This window comes from Cynocephalus volans, chromosome 9 (assembly GCF_027409185.1).
Source record: "Cynocephalus volans isolate mCynVol1 chromosome 9, mCynVol1.pri, whole genome shotgun sequence".
NCBI classification, from domain to species: Eukaryota; Metazoa; Chordata; class Mammalia; order Dermoptera; family Cynocephalidae; genus Cynocephalus; species Cynocephalus volans.
In genome coordinates, this window is record NC_084468.1 from 128,186,336 (window position 1) to 128,207,596 (window position 21,261).

The window sequence follows — 21,261 nt, forward strand, 5'->3', positions numbered from 1 at the left end:
CTTTGACGCAAAAATTTTGACATATTTCAATTTATTTTTTTATTTTGTTGCCTATGCTTTTGGTATCCTATCGAAGAAATCATAGACAAATCTAATTTCATGAAGCTATTCTCCTATGTTTTCTTCTAAGAGTTTTACAGTTTTAGGTTTTATGTTTAGGTCTTTGACCTATTTTGAGTTAATTTTTGTATATGGCATAAGTAAGTTTATGGACTGAACTATGTCCCTCCCCCCAACTCATATTAAAGCCCTAACCCCCAATGTAATTGTATTTGGATTAGGGTCTTTTACTTCTAATGCTGGTGCCCCAAGGCTGTGCTTTCCCTACTTGCAGTCAGGGAAGGGCCTTTAAGGAGATAATTAAGGTTAAATGAGATCATAAGAATGGAGCTTCAATCTGTTAGGACTGGTTTCCTTATAAGAAGAAGAGACACTAGAGATTCCTCTCTCTCTATGTGTATACAGAGATAAGGCCAGGCAAAGACACAGCGAGAAGGTGGTCATCTTCAGGCCAGAAAGAGAGGCCTCTCCAGAAACCAACTCTGCTGGCTGGCATCTTGATCTGGGACCTGCAGCATCCAGAACTGTGAGAAAAATAAATCTCTGTTGTTTAAGCCACCCAGTCTGTGGTATTTTGTTATGGTAGCCCAAGCAGCCTAATACAATAAGTGCCCAACTTCATTATTTTGCATGTGGATATCTTGTTTTCCCAACACCATTGGTTAAAAAGACTGTCTTTTCCCTATTGAATAGTCTTGGCGCATGCCAAAAATCATTCAATAATATGTGCAAGTATTTATTTCTGGGCTCTCAATTGTATTCCATTGGTCCATATGTCTATCTTTATGCCAGTACCACACTGTTTGATTATTGTAGCTTTGTAATAAGTTTTGAAGTCAGGAGGTGTGAGACCTCTAACTTTGTCTTTATTCAAGATTGTTTTGGCTATTCTGGGTCCTTTGAGATTTCATATGAATTTTAGGATGGATTTTTCTATTTTTGATAGGGATTACATTAACTCTGCAGATCATTTTGGGTAATGTGGACATCTCAACAGTATTAAGTCTTTTAATTCATGAGCACAGGATGCTTTTCCGTTTTTTTATGTCTTCTTTTGCAACATTTTGTAGTTTTAAGAGTACAAGTCTTTTGCCTCCTTGGGTAAGGCTCTCATAAATGGAATTTTTAAAAAATTTCCTTTCAGATTGTTCATTGTTAAGTGCATAAAAACACACTTATTTCTGTGTGTTGATTTTGTATCCTTCAACTTTGCTAAATTTATTTACTAATTCTTACAGTTTTTGTTTCAGTGGAATCTTTAGGGTTTTCTACATATAAGATCATGTCGTCTGTGAACAGAGATTTCTTTTTACTTTCTAACTGCCTTTTATTCCTTTTTCTTGCCTGATTGCTCTCACTAGGACTTCCAGTACTGTGTTGAATAGAAGTAGCAAAAGTGGGCATCCTTGTCTTGTTCCTGATCTTAGAGGAAAAGCTTTCAGTCTTTCACCATTGGGTATGATGTTAGCTGTGGGCTTTTCATTTATGTTCTTTATTATGTTGAGGTAGTTTCCTCCTATTTCCAGTTTGTTGAGTGTTTTTATCATGAAAAGGTGTTGAATTTTGTCAAATAATTTTTCTGCATCAATTGAGAAAATTGTGTGGCTTTTTTCCTTATTCTGTTAGTGTGGCACATGACAGTGATTGGTTTTCATATATTGTTCCACCCTTGCATTCTAGGAATAAATCCCACTTGGTCATAGTGTACTAAAATACTTTTATTCTTTCTTTTATTAGACAAGGAACCCCAGTAATCTAACACTGTTCCCTTTTTAACTTGTTTTTCAGTGAACTCAAAATAAATTTATTTCTATATTAGATGACTAACTCATTTCAATGTCTGAGCATACCATTTATGTTATAACTTCTATCTTCTACAAATGTGATAGATGTTTTCTATTGAAAGTTTCACTTTCTAAGTCAAAAGTAACTTTACTACTTTTGACATGATTTGGTTAATAAACCATATCTAAATATTATAGGGATAATAGTCGTATATACATATATCTGTCATTATGATCCAAAGAGGCTCTAGCATGAGTATTTTCCTCATTTTCCAAAGTTAACTGTATAAATTAAGAAATCAATACTTTGTTTTTAAGTTAGGAGAAAGAAATATTTTAATCATTCTTTGAAAAAGCTAGTTTTTCAAAATAGGCTTTAAGTTTGCTTTTTGCTGCCTAATTTCAACTTTGGGCAATAGAGAAAAAGAATAATTCAGTATTAGTGAATTACAAAGCCAATGCTATATGCCTACATGTTTGTCTTTATTTTTCACTTGAAGAACACTGATGATTACAACATTGCTGGGAGATGAACTTCCTAGTTAGAATAGTGTCCTTCTTAAAAAAAAAAAATGACCACACTGCTGAAATAAATTAAAGATGACACCAAGAGATGGAAAGACATCTCATGCTCATAGATTAGAAGAATTAACATTGTGAAAATGTCCATACTTCCCAAAGCAATCCATAGATTCAATCCAATCTCAATCAAAATACCATTGACATTCTTTACAGAAATAGAAAAAGCAATTCTGGGCCGGCCCGTGGCTCATTCGGGTGAGTGTGGTTCTGACAACGCCAAGGCCACGGGTTCGGTTCCCATACAGGGATGGCCGGTTGGCTCACTGGGTGAGCGTGGTGCTGACAGCACCAAGTCAAGGGTTAAGATCCCCTTACCGGTCATCTTTTTTAAAAAAAAAGAAAAAAAAAAAGAAAAAGCAATTCTAACATTTATATGGAAAAACAAAAGACCCTGAATAGCCAAAGCAATCCTGAGCAAAAAAAATAAAGCCAGAGGCATTACACTCCCTGACTTCAAATTGTACTACGAAGCTATAGTAACCAAAATAGCACAGTAATATCACAAAAACAGATACACCAATCAGTGGAACAGAATATGTAACCCAGAAATCAATCCACATACTTACAGCCAACTGATCTTCAACAAAGTCACCAAGAACATACGCTGGGGAAAGGACAGCCTCTTCAATAAACAGTGCTAGGAAAACTGGATAACCATGTGTAGAAGAATGAAACTAGACCCATACATCTTGCCATATATGAAAATAGACTCAAAATGCATTAAATACTTAAATATAAGACCTGAAAATATAAAATTCCTAGAAGAAAACATAGGGAATGACTGGGCAAAGACATTATGAATAAGACCACCAAAGCACAGGCAACAAAAGAAAAAATAAGCAATGGGATTATATGAACATGAAAAGCTTCTTGCAGCAAAGGAAACAATCAACAGAATGAAAAGACAACCTACAGAATGGAATAAAATATTTGCAAACTATACATCTGACATGGGATTAATATCCAAAATATACAAGGAACTCAAACAACTCAAAACAACAAATAACCCGATTAAAAAATGGTCAAAGGAGCTAAAGAGGCATTTTTCAAAGGAAGACATAGAAATGGCCAACAGATACATGAAAAAAATGTTCAACGTCACTAAGCATAAGGGAAACGCAAATCAAAACCACATTGGGATATCATCTCAACCCAGTTAGACTGGCTATTATCAAAAAGACAGAGAATAACAAATACTGGCTAAGATGCAGAGAAAGGGGAACACTTCTACACCTTTGGTGGGACTTTAAATTATGCAGCCATTATGGAAAACAGTATGGAAGTTTCTCAAACAACTACACATAGAACTGCCATATGATCCAGTAATCCCACTACTGGGTATATACCCAAAGGAATGGAAATCATCATGTCAAAGGGATACCTGCACTCTCATGTTTACCACAGCTCTATTTACAATAGCCAAGATATGGAACCAACCTAAATGTCCATTGATGGATGACTGGATAATGTGATATATATACTCAATGGAATACTACTCTGCTAATTCTGCCATTCTCAGCAACATGGATGAGCTTGGAGAAAATTATATTAAATGAAATAAGCCAGGCACAGAAAGAGAAATACCACATGTCCTCACTCATACGTGGGAGCCAAAATAAATAAATAAATAAGAAAGAAAAAGAGAAAGAGAGGGAAGGAAGGAAAGAAACAATAATCACGATGATATGTTGAACTTTCAAAAGGAGAGAACAGAACTGTGGTTATTAGAAATGGTAAAGGGTCAAGGGGGGAAGGAGGGTTATTGAGAAATTGGTTAAGGGTCACAAAGAATGATTACATTTTGTAAAGAGTATTACTAATTATTCTAATTTGATCATCAAATATTGTACACAGGTATCAATATTGAACTCCTTACTGCACAAATATATATAATCAATTATGTTTCAATAAAAATAAATAAATAAAATGATTAGTTTAATAAAGTTGGAAAATTAAAGAAAGAAAAAAGAATGTAGTTAACCTAATCATCCTGTAGAGGATGGTTTCCACTTCATAAAAAGTCACAATATGCTATAAGGAGTCCCACTTCTAGCTATTACAAGTTTAATAATAATAATACACCAAACTTGCTGATTTACTATTTGCAGGTAGTCTTCTTTTTATTGAGTTGGGCACTGATTACTTACGTGTGCTTACTTTGTGAAACTCATCCAGTTGTACCTTTATGATTTATGCACATTTCAACATGTATGTTATGCTTCAAAAATATGCTATAAAATCAGGTGATACCTATATATGGCTAGCATAAATTTATTAGGATTCAGAGACAAAAGATCTATGCATTTTACTAATGACGATTGCCAAAACTGAAAATGATATTTCCAGCAACAATAATCCTGCAGGAGCCAAAAATAATTTTCTGCAGGGGTCATTTTTGTCATGGGATAGTATCATGTGGAGGTGCTGAGGGGAAATGTTCATAAAGATTCAATCCTAGAAAGTATTATAAGACTTGATACATAATTTAGGCTGAATCTACCTGATATCAAAGCAATTATCCAGAAATAAAAACTTCTTACAAGAAGTTACTTTGTTCTGTGTTGCTGAATGACTGGAGTAGTTAGTTTTGTTGCTTAGAATTTATGTACAAGCAGGCTTATTCAAGTTTTTTCCCCATAAAATATACATAGATCGTTGTAAATGTTACCAATTTATTTTGAATGGTTAAGCATTTTTAAATGCTAAGGGATTTTATAATGTAAAGCAGACAATACAAACTGACAGGCCAAATTGGGCCTGCAGACTTCTTTGATTTGGCCTGCACATTTGTTGGCCCACACAGTGTTTTTTAAAAATTTGAATTAGTTGACAACTTTTTCAATGCAGAAATTTCATGCAAAAATCTTGATTTCTAGCTTTTTTGGAAAAATTAGTTGACCTGGCAAGACAACTGTTCCCACATGGCAACAGTTGGCTGGAGCTGAGTAGCAGCTGCCTTTTTAGCTGGAGCTGGTGCTATCCAGTTCTCCTTGGTCCCCACCCCTCCCTGAGATTGGAGAGCCTGTGAACACCCAGGCAGTGGACTTCTCGGTTTCAGCAGGAACCACTTAGAACTTCCTTTAATGTCCAGTAGAATGCAAGGCTAATGGTGGCCTTTTCACTGGTTGCTTCTTTGTTTAACTGATTCTGATTCTTCATGTGCTAAAACCCTTCAGGATTCTTTGCTTTCTTCCTTGATGGAAAAGGAAATGCTAAGACTATGGCCTTAAATAAATGAAATACAAAAGGAAAATAATTTAGACAATGGAGAGATAGGGAAACATCTTAAAAGAAAATATAAATATAAATATAATATTTTACTAAGCAATTTAGCTTTGAACTCTTTCTCCCATACGAAAAAAAACTGCATCCAAGAAATGTTTTAAACTAAGTCCTTTGTTTAATACAAGAAGGAAACAGGGGCAAAAGGTTAGTCAGTCATCTTACAGTGGCAGAATTCTTGAGTTAACATAAATAGAAATAGATACAGAAAATGAGGACCATATGGTGAGCTATGTCAGAGCCACTCTGTGTGTGTGTGTGTGTGTGTGTGTGTGTGTGTGTGTGTGTGTTTGCAAGGCCACCCACTACAAAAAATATTCAATTTAATGTGTCTCAGTGTATTAATTTCTCCCTTTTAATTAATGAGACACTTGGAGAAGTTCTTTTGCACTTTCAAATAATAGCAAATCAAGAGGTGTTAAAAATACAACTTCTCTCTCTCTCTCCCCTTCCCTCTCTTTTAGTGGTTGTGTTGACTAAGAAAAACGTGAAAGTCTTCTGGAAGATGTGTCTTAATCTCCAACCCAGAGCACAGTCTCAAGAAAACAGTTATTTAACCCTCTACTTGCAGCATATTTGCCATTATCCGGTTGGCCAAATTAAGTCATATTCCAAGCCCATAGTTAGTCTGGGAGGGAACTTTCTAAGGGCATGGATACAACGGGGTATGATTTCTTCACAAAGGGAACTGTTCCAGAAGGGGTAAATTCGGAGTAAATAGCATCTATTCTGGAAAAATATAGTCGTTGATCCTTATTAAAATTCAATTTTAAAATTTATGTAATTTCTATTAAAAATCATGCTCATTTTTAAAATGTAAGAAATATAGAAATTACCAAGAAGAAAGAGAAAAATCACCCAAGCCATTCTTAAAACTTTGGTGCACATGATTCCAGAAACCTCTCTGCATGTATACCTCTCTACTTAGAAGTAGTTCTCATCCACTGAGAAGGGTCTCCAGAAATGGTAAAGGATAGCAGCCTGAACTGAATTGAACTCTCTTGGAACAGCTTTCAATGCTTTTAATTCTTTGAACTTTGTGTCCATCTGTAAGTGTGTCTTGACTCCCCAGAGATGGAGAACACAGGAGAGGATGGAGAGAAGGGGAAGGGGTATATTATACTCATCAAAAAAATCAGCAAGAAAGGAAGAGAAAAGAGAGGAAGGGAACAAAAACAACAGCAAAGCCACCCAGGATGGAGAGGAAAGAGCAAAGTAGGAAACACCAGTGGGCTCAGTGCTGAGGACCCACGATACTTTTAGGGTCTCATGAAATTGTTTTAATTCCTTCAACATCAGAAGAATAATAAATGAAATTTTAGGTCAAAGAGTTTTACTATATAATATTAATATATTCATTGTTACCAATACAGCCATAAAATATAATTTTTAATATCTTTTTATAGAAGAAGGGGTCCATGAAGGCAAAAGTTCCTAGGGCCCAAAACAGTCACAATGTGTTCCTGGATGCAGTGGCATGTCCCAACCTATTCAGATTTATTGAGCATGTATGTGCCATGCATTTTAGGACTTTTTGCCACCTGTGATATTATTATTCCAATTTTACAAATGAGAACTCTGAAACCTGGAAGGAACTCTGAAACCTGAGGAGAGAGAACATGGTGGAGTTGGGGACTGCTGCCACGAGTCCTGATTTTCATTTCAGTGCTCTTTGTACAAAATGTGCCATGGGAGGCAGCAGATACGGGGTAGACACCACTATGGGAAAGAACAGAATAGAAATTTAAAATATGGAAGGCTTTATAACTAGCCAAAGATTTCCCCAGCCTCCAAACTTTCTTCTTGAGATGACACCCAGGTGCTGAAATGAATACTTTCAGGCAGCTCAGAAAGACATAAGGGACGATGAGGAGACAGTCCTGAGTGACTGACTGTAGGCAGGCTCATCAAGTTGGGTATTAGATATTTCACTTTCTTTTGTGATCATGTTCTATAAAGATGGATAAGACACGAGAAAAACAAAGTCAGTTTAAGCCCTTGGCAGAAAGTTAAAGCCTTGTAAAGACATTTAGTAAAATTGCTTATTGTTGAGTTGTTGCTGTATTTAGAAGGCTGCAATAAAACTCAGTAATGAGATAAGATTTTTTTTTTTTTTTAAAGATGACCGGTAAGGGGATCCTAACTCTTGACTTGGTGTTGTCAGCACTACACTCCCAAGTGAGCTAACTGGCCATCCCTATATAGGGATCTGAACCCATGGCCTTGGTGTTAACAGCACCACACTCTCCAAAGTGAGCCACGGGCCGGCCCCATGAGTTAAGATTCTTAACTGATAAGTGTGTGCTTTCTAAAAAAAGTTTTCACATAAAGATTGCTTTTCAAAAAAAATATATACGTGTACATGTGTGTGTGATAATATTATGTAATGTAATACAGTATAATATAAATTGCCTCTTTTTTCTGTATTATCCATAAATTAATTTTACTCTGAACTTGAACTTGTGGTTTGATAGGTAGCCCGAATGAGTCATTCAAACAAAAAAGAGACATGATCTCATGAGCAGTATTTAAAAAGTTTACTCCATTATTCAGAAGTCTTCATGTTCCTAGAAACAGCAGGCAGTCTCTGCCTCCCAGATGGCCAACTGAGGACAATGAGATAAGCCCTGCAAGGGAGTGAAGAGAGGATAGTGCCTCTGGGAGTAAAGCGCTGATAATCACACCTCAAAAAGTCATGATGCTTGAATCTGAGACAGAGACCATCCCAAAGTCTAACTCTCCAAATGTAAATTATCAGATAATATATTAAAAATTAATCTGGGCTAGAATTAACCCGTGGTTCACTTGACATACATCTCTGAAAGCAAAAACACGAATTAGCTTACAACTAACACGGCAGCATATTTTCCTTGTTAGCTGCAGGGGAGAATAATGTACAGGAAAAGGTGATGTAATGATTGTCTCACTTTCATTATTCTCTCCCAAATGAATAACCTTCCACACCAAGGATGAGCTCACTCTCTATTAGTGGAATAACATCTGGTGAGCTAGGGCCCCCAAATGAACACGCTATTGGTTTGTGGGTACATTTAACCAGCAGAGACTCAGTGATGCTTACATATATCACATATGCAGCCCAGTTATATTGTGAATATCTTTTTTACAGGAATAAGAAAATACTCCTTAAACTATTCTAACATACAAGATTTTTCCTTATGAAGCAAGGTATTAACCTATTCCAAAAGAGATCTTAGGCTATTATTAGACTGGAATATCTTAGACATGTGACAGATGCCTTGATCCTCTTTGGTTAAGGCATGGATGCCTGCCATAGCTATCTAAGTTTAAATTTCAAATCACGGATAGGAATCTCTCTCCTTCAATTTCCCTTCCCATTCTTAATTTCCAGGCAGGCCTGCCACACTGACAATGGTGAATTTTGCAGTGTAATCTATCTAATAGATTTACTGTAAATGATGAATCATCCTAAGTACTTAAATCTAATGAGTAATGCTATAAGTCAATTTGGTTTTTCAAAAATGCAACATAGCTAAGGTCATCAGTTAAATGTGCTAATACAGAGTAATGTAGATGTTCAGACACATGCGCAGTCAGTCCTAATGATCGTGAAGCCAGAATACTCTGGAATCTGCTGTGTGCCAAAGCCTTTCACAGGATTGCTCACTTAAAATCATGACATTTAGAAAAGGAAATAAGAATTTCATTCCGTCCGGACTAAGGACACTCCCTCACGTTTAGGTTCCCTTTATTGTTCTCACTATAAAATGTAATAATGCTTCACTGTAAAGATACTAACAAGGTATTATTATTTTTCTTTAAAAGACCAACAATGAAAATAATGACTATTTATTGAAGAAAATACAGGAAATTTAGAGAAAGCACAAAGAAGAAAATACAATTCACCCTGATTCTAACCACACAGACCTTTTTGCATATGTGAGTCTTTTGTATTTGAGTATATTTAAGCATTTTTTCATGTTATTAACAATTCTTCTACAATTTCATTTAAATAGTCATGTAATATTACATCATATGGCTATACCATAATTTATCAAATTGATTCCTTATTGGACATTTAGTAGACTTCTAATTTCTTACTATTATAAACAAGTCTGTGATAAAGATCTATGTATCTAAATCTTTGCATATATAGGTGATTATTTCCTTAGGATAAATTTGCAGAGGTAAAATTTGCTGAATCAAAGTGAATGTATGTTTTTAAGGGTTTTTATACCAGTTGAGGATGTCTTTATCAGGGAATCAGAGATTCGTTTCATTTCCTGCAAATGGTATCCTCAAGATTAGAGATGCTACCTGGGTCCCTCTCCCTCAATCTAACTCTGGTTCCTAATCTATAAATTAAGAGGGATGGAACAATGAGAAAACAATGATGTTTATCCTGATAAATGACTTTGATATATTACCTCATTTAATCCATACAATAATCCTGTAAGATATGTTAAATGACTTGGTAAAGTTCAGACACTTTGTAGAGCCAGAGGTTGGACCTGGATCTGCTATCTCTAAACCACCAACCTATACACTTTCCTCTAGGGCTATTGCTTATTCATTCACTAATTCTGTACACTATGTGAGAGTCACTGTTCTGGGCACAGGGGATTCAGTGGTGATCTAAACAAAGTCCTTGACCTCAGGGACTTTTTAGTGGGGAGACAGACAATAAGCTTGTAATACAGTACCAGGTAGCATTAAGCTCTGTGGAAAAAGATGAAGCAGGGAAGAGAGATAAAGGATGAGAGGATTCTGTTTCAGATGGAGTGGTCAGAGGCAGCCTTTCTGAGTGGATGCAATGAGTGGAACTGCCATGGGGACAAATGGGAACCAAATTCTCCAGGCAGAGGAGTGGCAGTACGAGGCTCTAACACCAGGGCACACCTTGTGTGTTTGGGGAACTGAACAGAGGTCCTTGGGTCTGGAGGCACTGAGACTTGCACTAAGCCTATGACTTAGTCTGAGCATACTCTGGGGGTCAGGGGAATTAGATATGAGACACAGGTAAGCACCGAGCTGCCAACTCACCAGCAACACTGGTGGAGTTGACATCAGTGCTGTGGTGGTGAGGAGGAAAGATGGCTAACCACCTGTCCCCTGATTCTCCTGTTTTTAAATTGGCTTTAGGTAGCTGGAGCAAAGGCCAGAGCATTGAAACTGTAGCCCTCCATGCCCAGGAAAAGCTCATGCAAGTGTATTTCTGAACTCTAAGGGAAGAATTCCAATCCATGGATCATTGGGCCATATTCATTACTCACCCTCTCCAGAGGAGGAGCAATGCCTGCTGCCTAGATCACTGGAAAATAAAATAGCAAAATAAAAACTAAACGATTTATTCAACTGAAATTATCTTGCAGAATTGGAAAAACATTCCATTTCAAAGTCCAAAATGATGCAGTTATTAATCACTTTAGAGGACAAACACATCTATCCAGAAACCAGCTGTTTCCTGAAGTCATTTAAATTTTTAAATCCCACATGTTCTGCTACAGGAAGAAATCTAGCTTCCTTTCCATTCTTACAAATATGTCTTTTCAAATTTAATTTTGGGTTAAATTAATTTATTATATACTATTAAGAACCTAAATGTTCTTACAGACCAATTCCCAAGAGTATAGTACCAACATCATTGCTGGGTGTGAGTTACCTGCAGCAAATGAACTGGGAAACACAATGTTCTTCAGAGAAAAATGATGTGAAGTATGTTGAGAGCTTTTGTTGTTCCAGTGTAAGAACCCATGAAACTTAGTGCAAGAAAAAGCTAGTTTGCTTTAGAATCTTCCAGTTTCAGAATTAAATTCATTCTATGTGTACGAGTAGGAAGGGGGAGAATTCTTAACAGCTAGGACCATAATTTGTTCTAGGGAAATATTCCATAAGCTACTAGGGGTGGAAGATACATCCTGAGGGGATGGGATAGCTGGGGACAAAGAACAGTCATAGCTAAACTGCTCTACAAAAAACATATGGAGGTGGGAGAAACTGAGAGGAGGGGGAGTGTGGGAGAACCAGAGGTGGAGTAATATCTTTTAAGATATACAATATGCAATGCTCAGTTTTATGACATTTTAATTTCTGTGACATAAAACACCACCTCCAGCATCCCAAATCCTTAGTGAATTCTGCTTTATTCATAAATGTCTTGTGTGAATGCTGTGCTTGTGTAAGCACATGTCCTGTGGAAATTGAGAGGCTCAGTTCCATGTGTGGGTGAATGTGGTATAGAATAGGGACAGCATGTGCCACATGGCAAGATAATCCATCAATTAAACTAATCAGTGGAGGCAGCCTTCAGAGCCAGAAATAACAATGAGAATAAGTCTCCTGAGAATTTCCAGACTTCTGAGGTTGGGTACTAGACTTTCACTGGGGGAAATATGGAATGGGAGTTGGAACCACTTTAAGAGGCAAGGACTCTTCTGATATCTGGGTTTTATGTTTAAAAAATTGGAAATTGAGTGAGTCCTCTAGTATTTCTCATATTGCTTTTGAAACATATGATTGTAGTTAAGGTACAAAAATGTAGATAGGTTTCTCACCTCTTAGTAACAACTAGGGCCTTGGGCTGAATGTCTAGAAGTTACTCAGCTCCCTCTGGTCTAGACATTGGTAAAGACCTTCACCAGATTCTGAATTTCCCAGTATTTCTTGAGTTCTACAGCCCTGAAGTAGTTCTTCATAGAACTGGGTGAGAAGTTGTAAATCAATACACAGATGTTATAGAAGTTAGTCTATTGGGGTGTTCCCAAAGAAAACATTTGCAGGAAAACATTTGCAGGAACTATCAGGCTGGGGGATGTTTGTTGAAAGTGGTTCTTTGAGTCTCCCCACTTCTTCATGGGAGATAGGCCTGGGTTAGCGGAAATGGCAATCAGCATGACCAGGGTTAGTTCTCTCAGCAGAAGCCCCAATTAGACGCGCATGAAACTTCTCATCAACCACACTACTCTAAAGCTCTACCATAATTTTCCTAAGGTTGGAAGAAGGGGGAAAAAAAAAGCCTTTAGCAAATCTTATCACTTGTATAAGACCTGATTCCAAGAACAATGTCTTGGTGTGCCACATGACCATTTTGCTTCATCGACCACAGGTTACCCAATAATTACTTGACATCACACGCACAGATGTACTGCAATTATATTCTGAAGACAAGCCTGTGGCATATGCAATTGGTTCAATACTCAGCAGGGGCTGGGTGCAGCAGGACTGTCCAAGGCCTTCCTCAGAGGGCTATTTAACAACTGGTTGACTAGGATGTATAGGATCTCTGACATCATGCTAGCATGTTAGAAAACTGTTTTCCTAAGGGTCACATTTGGCTATGTATAGAATAATGTTATGTGTCAGAGAAGGATGCTCTAATTGCATATATAGGATTTACTTACATTTCCTGGAAGGGTAACCTTTCCTATTTTCATACCCATCCTCAGAGAAAGGGATTTGGTCTGGATAGGGTATAATCAATCACAGTACCATTTTCTTTGCAAGAAGAGAAACTCAACTCAATCCAGTTTAAGTAAAATTTGAGCTTAATTGAAAGAATACTGAAATAGCTCAGAGAACTGAAGGGTAGTTCTCAGGAACTACGGCAGTTTTTTGAAGACCTCCATGACTGGAACCAGGCACTCAAACACTCAATGGCATACTCTTCTGAATCTCATTTCTGCTTTCCTATGCATGTTAGTTTTATTCTATTTTCCTATGAGAGGCTCTTTCCTCAAGATGGAAGCAGGGTTTTCTCAGTCCTGGGATTCCTTCATCCCTTGATGAAAAGAGGCTTCTCTCATGAAATTTTAGGCTAAAAAAAACCCTGGAGCAGGCCTCCGATTGGCTGGACTTAAATCATATTTCCAACACTATGATGAATTCCTATGGGTAAGAATATGAAGTTCTATGATTAGCTCAGATTGGTCACGGGTCCACTTCTGAGTGTAAGGGGTGGATTCTATTGCCATAAGGAGGAGTATGAGATCACGTGCACCAGGCAGCCACGCCAGTTTGTGTGGTAGTATCCTTTCCCTCACCTTAATGGAGACCACTGAGGGGGAGGTCTGCCAATGGATTTAACCTGGACCAAAGAAAGAAAGCTTCTTCCTTGTCTTTATGTAAGCAATGTTGGCCATCAGGGTAGATGGTTCCTTTGCTTGGCAACACGCTGTGGTGGGCTTTACTTCTAGCACAGGTAGGCCTCTGGAAATTGCCTAGAAGTAGGAAAAAGAGCCAAAACTTTTTGGCACAATCTTGTAAAGTGCTATTTTCATTGCAGGCAAGGGAATTTAGGCGGATAACTTCACATTTATAAAAAGTTTATCTTTTTAAATATATATTAAATAAATATATATTTAGAATGTACTATCTTTTTAAAAAAAATTTATCAATATACAAGAAGAGTGATTTTTGTGGCCCTTTACCAATTCCTCCTTCCCCCCCCCAACTTAGAGTGTATTATCTTTGAAAAGTATTTTTCCTACTAGAAAAGGTATGTGGGATGTGTTTAGTCCAATAGCTACCCACTGAGAAGACTGTAAGAATAATGAGGATGGATAGGGTCTCTTCGGACTGGCAGGGAGATTTCAAAAGATATATTGGACTTGCAGTGCAAAGTCCACCTTGGCTGTCCTGTGAGTCTCCTCATAAAAAAAAAAGAATGCACTGCTGTGGCTTTGTATCCTTGAATTGGCCAGGTGGGGGCCCAGGGCCTGTGGTGGGGTTTACGTAAGAGGAGTAAGGATTTGCATTTGGAGAACTGAAGAACTAAGTATTTTGAAAGGGGCAAGAGGAAGCTGGACTTAAAGCAAGGAAGCAAGGTTAGACTGGAATATTTCTAAATCTGTAAAGGGCCAACAGACACAAGAAAAATGCTCGACATCACTCAGCATCTGGGAAATGCAAATCAAAACCACACTGAGATATCATCTCACTCCCAGTTAGACTGGCTAATACCCAAAAGACTGAGAATAACAAATGCTGGTGAAGATGTGGAGAAAGGGGAACCCTCCTACACTGTTATTGGGACTGCAAAATGGTGCAGCCATTATAAAAAATGGTATGGAGTTTCCTCAAACAGCTACAGATAGAGCTGCCATATGACCCAGCTATCCCACTGCTGGGTGCATACCCAAAGGAATGGAAAGCATTATGTCAAAGGGATGCCTGGGCTCCCATGTTTACTGCAGCTCTATTTATAATAGCCAAGAGTTGAAACCAGCCTAAATGCCCATCATTGGATGAGTGGATAAGGAAAATGTGGTATATCTATATAATAGAATAAAAAAGAATGAAATACTACTATTCACAGCAACATGAATGAACTTAGAGAAAATTAGGTTAAGTGAGATAATCCAGGCACAGAAAGAAATACTGCATGTTCTCACTTATACGTGGGAGCTAATAAAAATAAACAAACAAATAAATAGAAAGAAAAAACACAACAATCACAATAATTCCTTGAACTTGTTAAGAGAAGAGAACAGACATGATGTTGATGGGGGTGGGAAAGGGGGAGGGGGGAAGGGAGGAATTGGTAAAGGGTCACAAAAATCAACTGCATTGTATAATGATAAATAAAAAAAATTAAATAAGTAAACAAATAAACCCGTAAAGGACTTAGAATTTTTCCCCCCTTGGGCTGTGAGTATTGTAATATTTGTCATCCAATTTTAAGTTTTCTTTTCCCTAGTTTTCACCAACCCTTTAATTAAGTCAAATAGATATGTTGGTGTCGTGGAGAATTAAAGGGAAGAGCAACAGAAAAGGTATGCTCTTTTATTCTTCCACAGAGACCATCATCATATCATAAAAAAAGGAATCCCAGGTCATCCAGGTGACACCAGGATGGATAATCAGGGCATAGGTGAAGGCAACAGAGAGGGTCAGTGACTCACATAAGCAGTTGCAAAGAGGGTGACTCAGGACCAAATGTGAGGCAAACATTCTTTTTCTCAGATATCCTCCAGGAAGGTGACTTTCAGGGGTTGAGAAATGGGAATGGAGGCAAAGTAAATGCTGATTTTATTTTCTGCAATTAGTCTTTCTCTCCTCCTTTTTTCCTCTCTCACTTCCTCAAAATTTATTACATTAATTTTTCCTTCCAGGATGACTAAAATGTACCTTGCTTATATAATTATTGTAGAGCTCATTTTATTCTACCACAAATTTTTATTAGTTAGTTATATGTCTGTTATCCCCACTAGACTGCAAAGACAGTTACTATGACCTGCACACAGGGGAGGGTTGGTACCTGAGATACCATACTGTAGGTGCTTAATAAATGCTTTTAAATTGATTTGAAAATGGCTTACTTAGGTGATTTCCTTTTTTGCAAGAGCCAACTAAGATCTAGTCTAATCCTGTCTGCCCTCCATTTTCTCCCTTAAATTGCTATATTACTTGGAATATTTTAATACTTTTACCATTTTGAAATGATACTAAATTGAACTAATTTCTCTCTGATCTTTTCAAGGAAGCACAATCACAAACATTTCAGGTGTCAGAAAATCAAGACTACATATTTGTTCTCCCATAAAGAGAAGAACCACAATGGGGCATTTGCTCTTCAGGAAAGTTCTTCAGGCTTTAGGCTGTTTTAGGAACAAAATAATTATTGGGTGAGGGAGAATCAGGTTTTCTAGTCGTCCAACTAGAAGGGTCAGCTATTGAGAAATCAATACTTAAAATTTTTCTGCTTGACGAACAATCTGCTACTCCAGTCTTCTCTGATCACAAAATATGCCTGCGGATGCAAGTCATTATATAAAGGGAGGATCTCAAAATAAACTCACACTTTTTTTCATTGTGCCAACTTTCTCTGAGTGATTTCATTTTTTGTTTTAAAATAAATAATGGAAGATAATTTTGAATCTTGGAACACGGTTGTGATATGAGAACAGAAAATAATAGAGTACAAAACTTGTACTCTGTGATTGCAGCTATTTAAAATATTTATACCCATGGAAGATAATATTGCAAAATATAATTGTGTTGGAGAACAGCAGGAAAAAGAAGAAAGCTTTATTATTTTGGGCAAAGACGAACCTGCTGTAACAAAGACACCTAGGAATACAGTGGCTTAAAGGACACAAATTTTATTTTCCTTCATGACACAGGGCAGGGAGGCAGGCAACTCTGCTCCATTTGGACACCCAGGGATGCAGGCTCCTTCTGTCTTGTTCCCATGCCATTTTGTAGGGCATTGCCCTCATTTGCTGGGTTGCAGTCATGCCTGTGTTCAGCTCAAAGAACAAAGACAGTATGAAGGAGTTCATTGAGTACCGTAGGATCCAAGCTAGCAAGCAGCACTCGTTGTTTCTGCTCATCTTCCTTTGGTAAATATTGGCACATGGCTACACCTAACTGTAAAGAAGTCTGGGAAATGCAGTCTAGCTGGACTGCTTTGTGCCCAGAATGAAACAGAGAATGCATTTTGGCTGATAGACCTGCTGCTGTAGTTATCAATCACTGAGAACTGTGCTTGGTGATTTGCAAATACTTCCTCATTTAATCCACACAACTCCATGTCCAAGACCCTCTTGCTTGTAATAGTTATGAAACATATGATCGTTTCGTTGCATCTACTGTCTTTCAGCATAATGGTATTCTGAGTGTTTATTATTTTAGTTCCAACTAAGTAAGTAAAGTAGTTCCAACTTAAAGAATCTATTTTTCATTATTTCTAAAGCTCCATTTGGCTCCCAAATATCACTTTTTTTATTTTTTACTAAAAAAGAAAACAGGGTTATATAGACTATTGACTGGAATTGAGGTATGGGCGGGGGTAGGACTCTCAAGGAAATGGTCAGATGAAAATAATTGAGAACTATTGATTCATGAATTATAACTTTTATATTCTACGTATTTTTATTTCATCATTCATCCCCATCAATATCCAATTTCTAAAATAAACTTGCTTTTCATATTTAACAAAATTCAATAAGTTATTATATCAGAAATTTCATTAGGGTCAGAATTCAGTTACTTTATTAAATATATGAATATGGATTTAAATATCAATATTAGAGAATTAACCATTTTTACCATCTATCCTACTTTCTTTTTTTTTTTTTTTTTGGTGGCTGGCAGGTATGGGGATCTGAACCCTTGACCTTGGTGTTATAACCCTACACTCTAACCAACTGAGCTAACCAGCCAGCCCCTTGTATCCTAATTTCTAATCTATAAGAATAACTCCCCCCATACACATATACCAATTAACTAAGCCATAAACCTGTGTCATCCTTGCGTGCCTGCTATTCCCACATGTGCCCTAGATCTGATAACTCACCAACTGCTGTCAATTTTACTCCTTAAATGTCTCTTCTTTCCCTTCTCTCTATTGTCCCCTCCCTTAGAGTACCACAGCTGACTCCTACTGTTTTCCCCATGTTCTGTTCTAATCCATTCTGTGCACTGCTGCCACAAAGATATTTTCTAAAACACAAACCTGATCATGCAGCTGACTCACAGCCTTTCAGTGGACCTCCATGGCTTTCACAGCATGGATTACGTTTTGTTTGGTTTTATTGACATTTCCCACCTCATTAGCCCACCATGTCAAACTCTATGCAGGTCTCCAAACAGGACATGTGCTCTCTTACATCTGGGCCTTTGCATATGCTATCTCCTCTCACCTGGCTATCTCCTAGTGTACCCTCAGGTCTCACTTTCAACACCAGTAAAAACATGAACTTCAACCTAGCTGCCCAAAAAGAAGTTAAATGCCCTGTGTGCTCACCTACTCCTCTGTTCTTAAACCTATTTCAGCATTTATTACAGTGTTTTATGATTTTCTGTTGTCCATCTCTGTAGCGAAACTGTCGGCCCCTTAAAATTAGGGATAGTGTCTTATTTGTTTAATCTCCACTGCCTGCCATGTGTCTGGCATGAGATAGGCACTCAATAAATATTTTTTGGAAAAAGGAAGGAAGGATAGAAAGTCCTGACTTATTGTCTTAGCCTCATCGTTCTTAAGAAGAAGTGATGGCAATATCTATTTACTCTGATGTCAGCCTTTATTGAGCCTGCCTAGCACTGAAGTGAACAATTCAGGTCTCTCTGACTAACAGAGATGATGGAAGTAATTGCTTGTCCTCACTGATGGAGACCATAAATAAGTTGAATGAATCATGGTTATGTTCCTGGTATGGACGCCACGAAAATGGTTGGAGAACTCCTAGCAACTCTCTCAAAATTAAGACAAATTTCAGTGTTGGCTGCTAAAAGTGTTTTCTGGCACATACATTTCCCAGATCCACACCTGGCAGAAAGATAGTAATAAAATTGAACATGATTGTGTTGGACAAGTAAACTGGGCTTCTGGTAATATAACCACAAAAGCTGCATTTATATTCTCATTCACTGAGGTATGTAGTGGTGACTAATGAAGACATATCTGAGACGGGTGTGAGCCCAGGGCAGGGTTAGGACCTAAATTTGGCTGCTGAATACATGTCCACTGACCTTTTCAGCAAACTTTGTTTTGAAAACAGGTTTGATCTTTAAATTCCAACTAGAAAAATAGCTGAGCAGAGATTCCATGCCCAACCCCCTCCCGTTCCCAAATAAGAGAATAATGATCGCTGTCTTTACAAAGTTGAAAACTATCCTCTAAATAGGCAGGCTCCACATGGCAGATAATTTCTAAGTTTCTAGAGCCCTCACTTAGACGTTACTGTGTCAGTAAAGAATTCCGTTCTGCTGGGAATACATAAACTCCTGAATAGAGACTTAAATAAATTGGGGACTTTATGTTTCTCATGTAATAAGTTCAGAGGCAGAAAATTCCATATTTGGTAAGGCAGCTCCAGAATGCCATCAGGGACTGTTTTGAGTTGAACTGTCCCCCTGCCACCCCCCAGCTCCCACCAGAAAGATATGTTAAGTCCAAATCCTTGGTACCTTTTTTGAAAAATGGGCTCTTCACAGATGTTGCTAAATTAGGATGAGGTCATTAGGATGGGTCCTATTTCAATATGACTGGTGTCCTTATAGGAAGACAAAATTTAGACAGACACACACAGGAAGATGGCAATCTGAAGATGAGAGCATAGACTAGAATTACGCTGTAACAAACCAAAGAACACCTAGAGCTACTTTCTAAGGGGCAAGGAGGGATCCTCCCCCAGAGGCTGCATAGGGAGCATGATCCTGCCCACACCTTGATTTTGGACTTCTAGCCTCCTGAACTGTGAGAGAATTAATGTCTGTAGTTTTAAGCCACCCAATTCTTGGAATTTTGTTACAGTAGCCCTAGGAAACCAATACAGGGATGCAGGCTTCTTACACTTTCCTGCTCAGCCAAGCTCTTTGCCTTGGCATCATATGATGGCTGCTCCATCCACCTCAAGCATCTTGTCAAAGTTCCAGGTAGGAAGGAGAGAAAGGTCAATGGACAAAAGGTATCTGCCCTTTTCCCCCCATCCCCCAATTCTGGCATTTTATTTTAAAAAAATAAAAAATAATTTACCTTAATATGCCTATGTATCTTTTTTTCTTTTTCTCTTTTTCAAATAGACTTAATTTTTTAGATCAGTTTTAGGTTCACAGGGAAATTGAGCAGAAAGTACAGAGATTTCCCATACACGTCTTAACCCCACATGCACAGCTTCTCCCACTATCAACATCCCCCCTAGAGTGGTACATTTGTTACAACTGATGAATCTACACTGACACATCATTGTCACTCAAAGTTCCGTACTTTACATTAGGGCTCTTGTACTATACATTCTATGGGTTTGGGCAAATGTGTAATGATATGTATCCTCCATTATAGTATCATACAAATAGTTTCACTGCCTTAAAAATCCTTTGTGTTCCACCTATATCATCCCTCCCAGCTCCACCCCACCACTGGCAACCATGATCTTTTTACTGCCTCCATAGTTTTGCCTTTTCCAGAATGTCATATAGTTGGAATCATACAGTATGTAGCCTTTTCAGATTGGTATCCGTCACTTAATAATACGCATTTAAGCTTCCATCATGTCTTTTCATGGCTTGGTAGCTCATTTCTCTTCAGCATTGAATATTATTCCACTGTATAAATGTACCATAGTTGGTTTACCAATTTACCTACTGAACAACATCTTGATTGTTTCCAAGTTTTGGCATTTATGAATAAAGCTGCTATAAACATCCATATGCAGGTTTTTGTGTAGATGTTTTCAAATTATTTGGGTAAACACCAAGTAGTATGATTGCCGGATCATGTGGTAAGAATATGTTTAGTTTTGTAAGAAAGTGCCAAACTGTCTTTCAAAGTGGCTGTACCATTTTACATTACCACCAAAAATGAAAGAGAGTTCTTGTTGCTTCACATCCTTGTCAGCGTTTGGTGTTATCAGTGTTTTGGATTTTGGCCATTCCAGTAGATATATAGTGGTATCTCATTGTTGTAATTTGTAATTTCCTAATGACCTATGATGTTGGGCATCTTTTTATATGCTCTTTTGCCATCTGTATATCTTCTTTGGTGAGGTGCCTGTTCAGTCTTTTGCCCATTTTTAAATCAGGTTGTTCATTTTCTTATTGTTGAGTTTTAAGAGTTCTTTGTATATTCTGGACA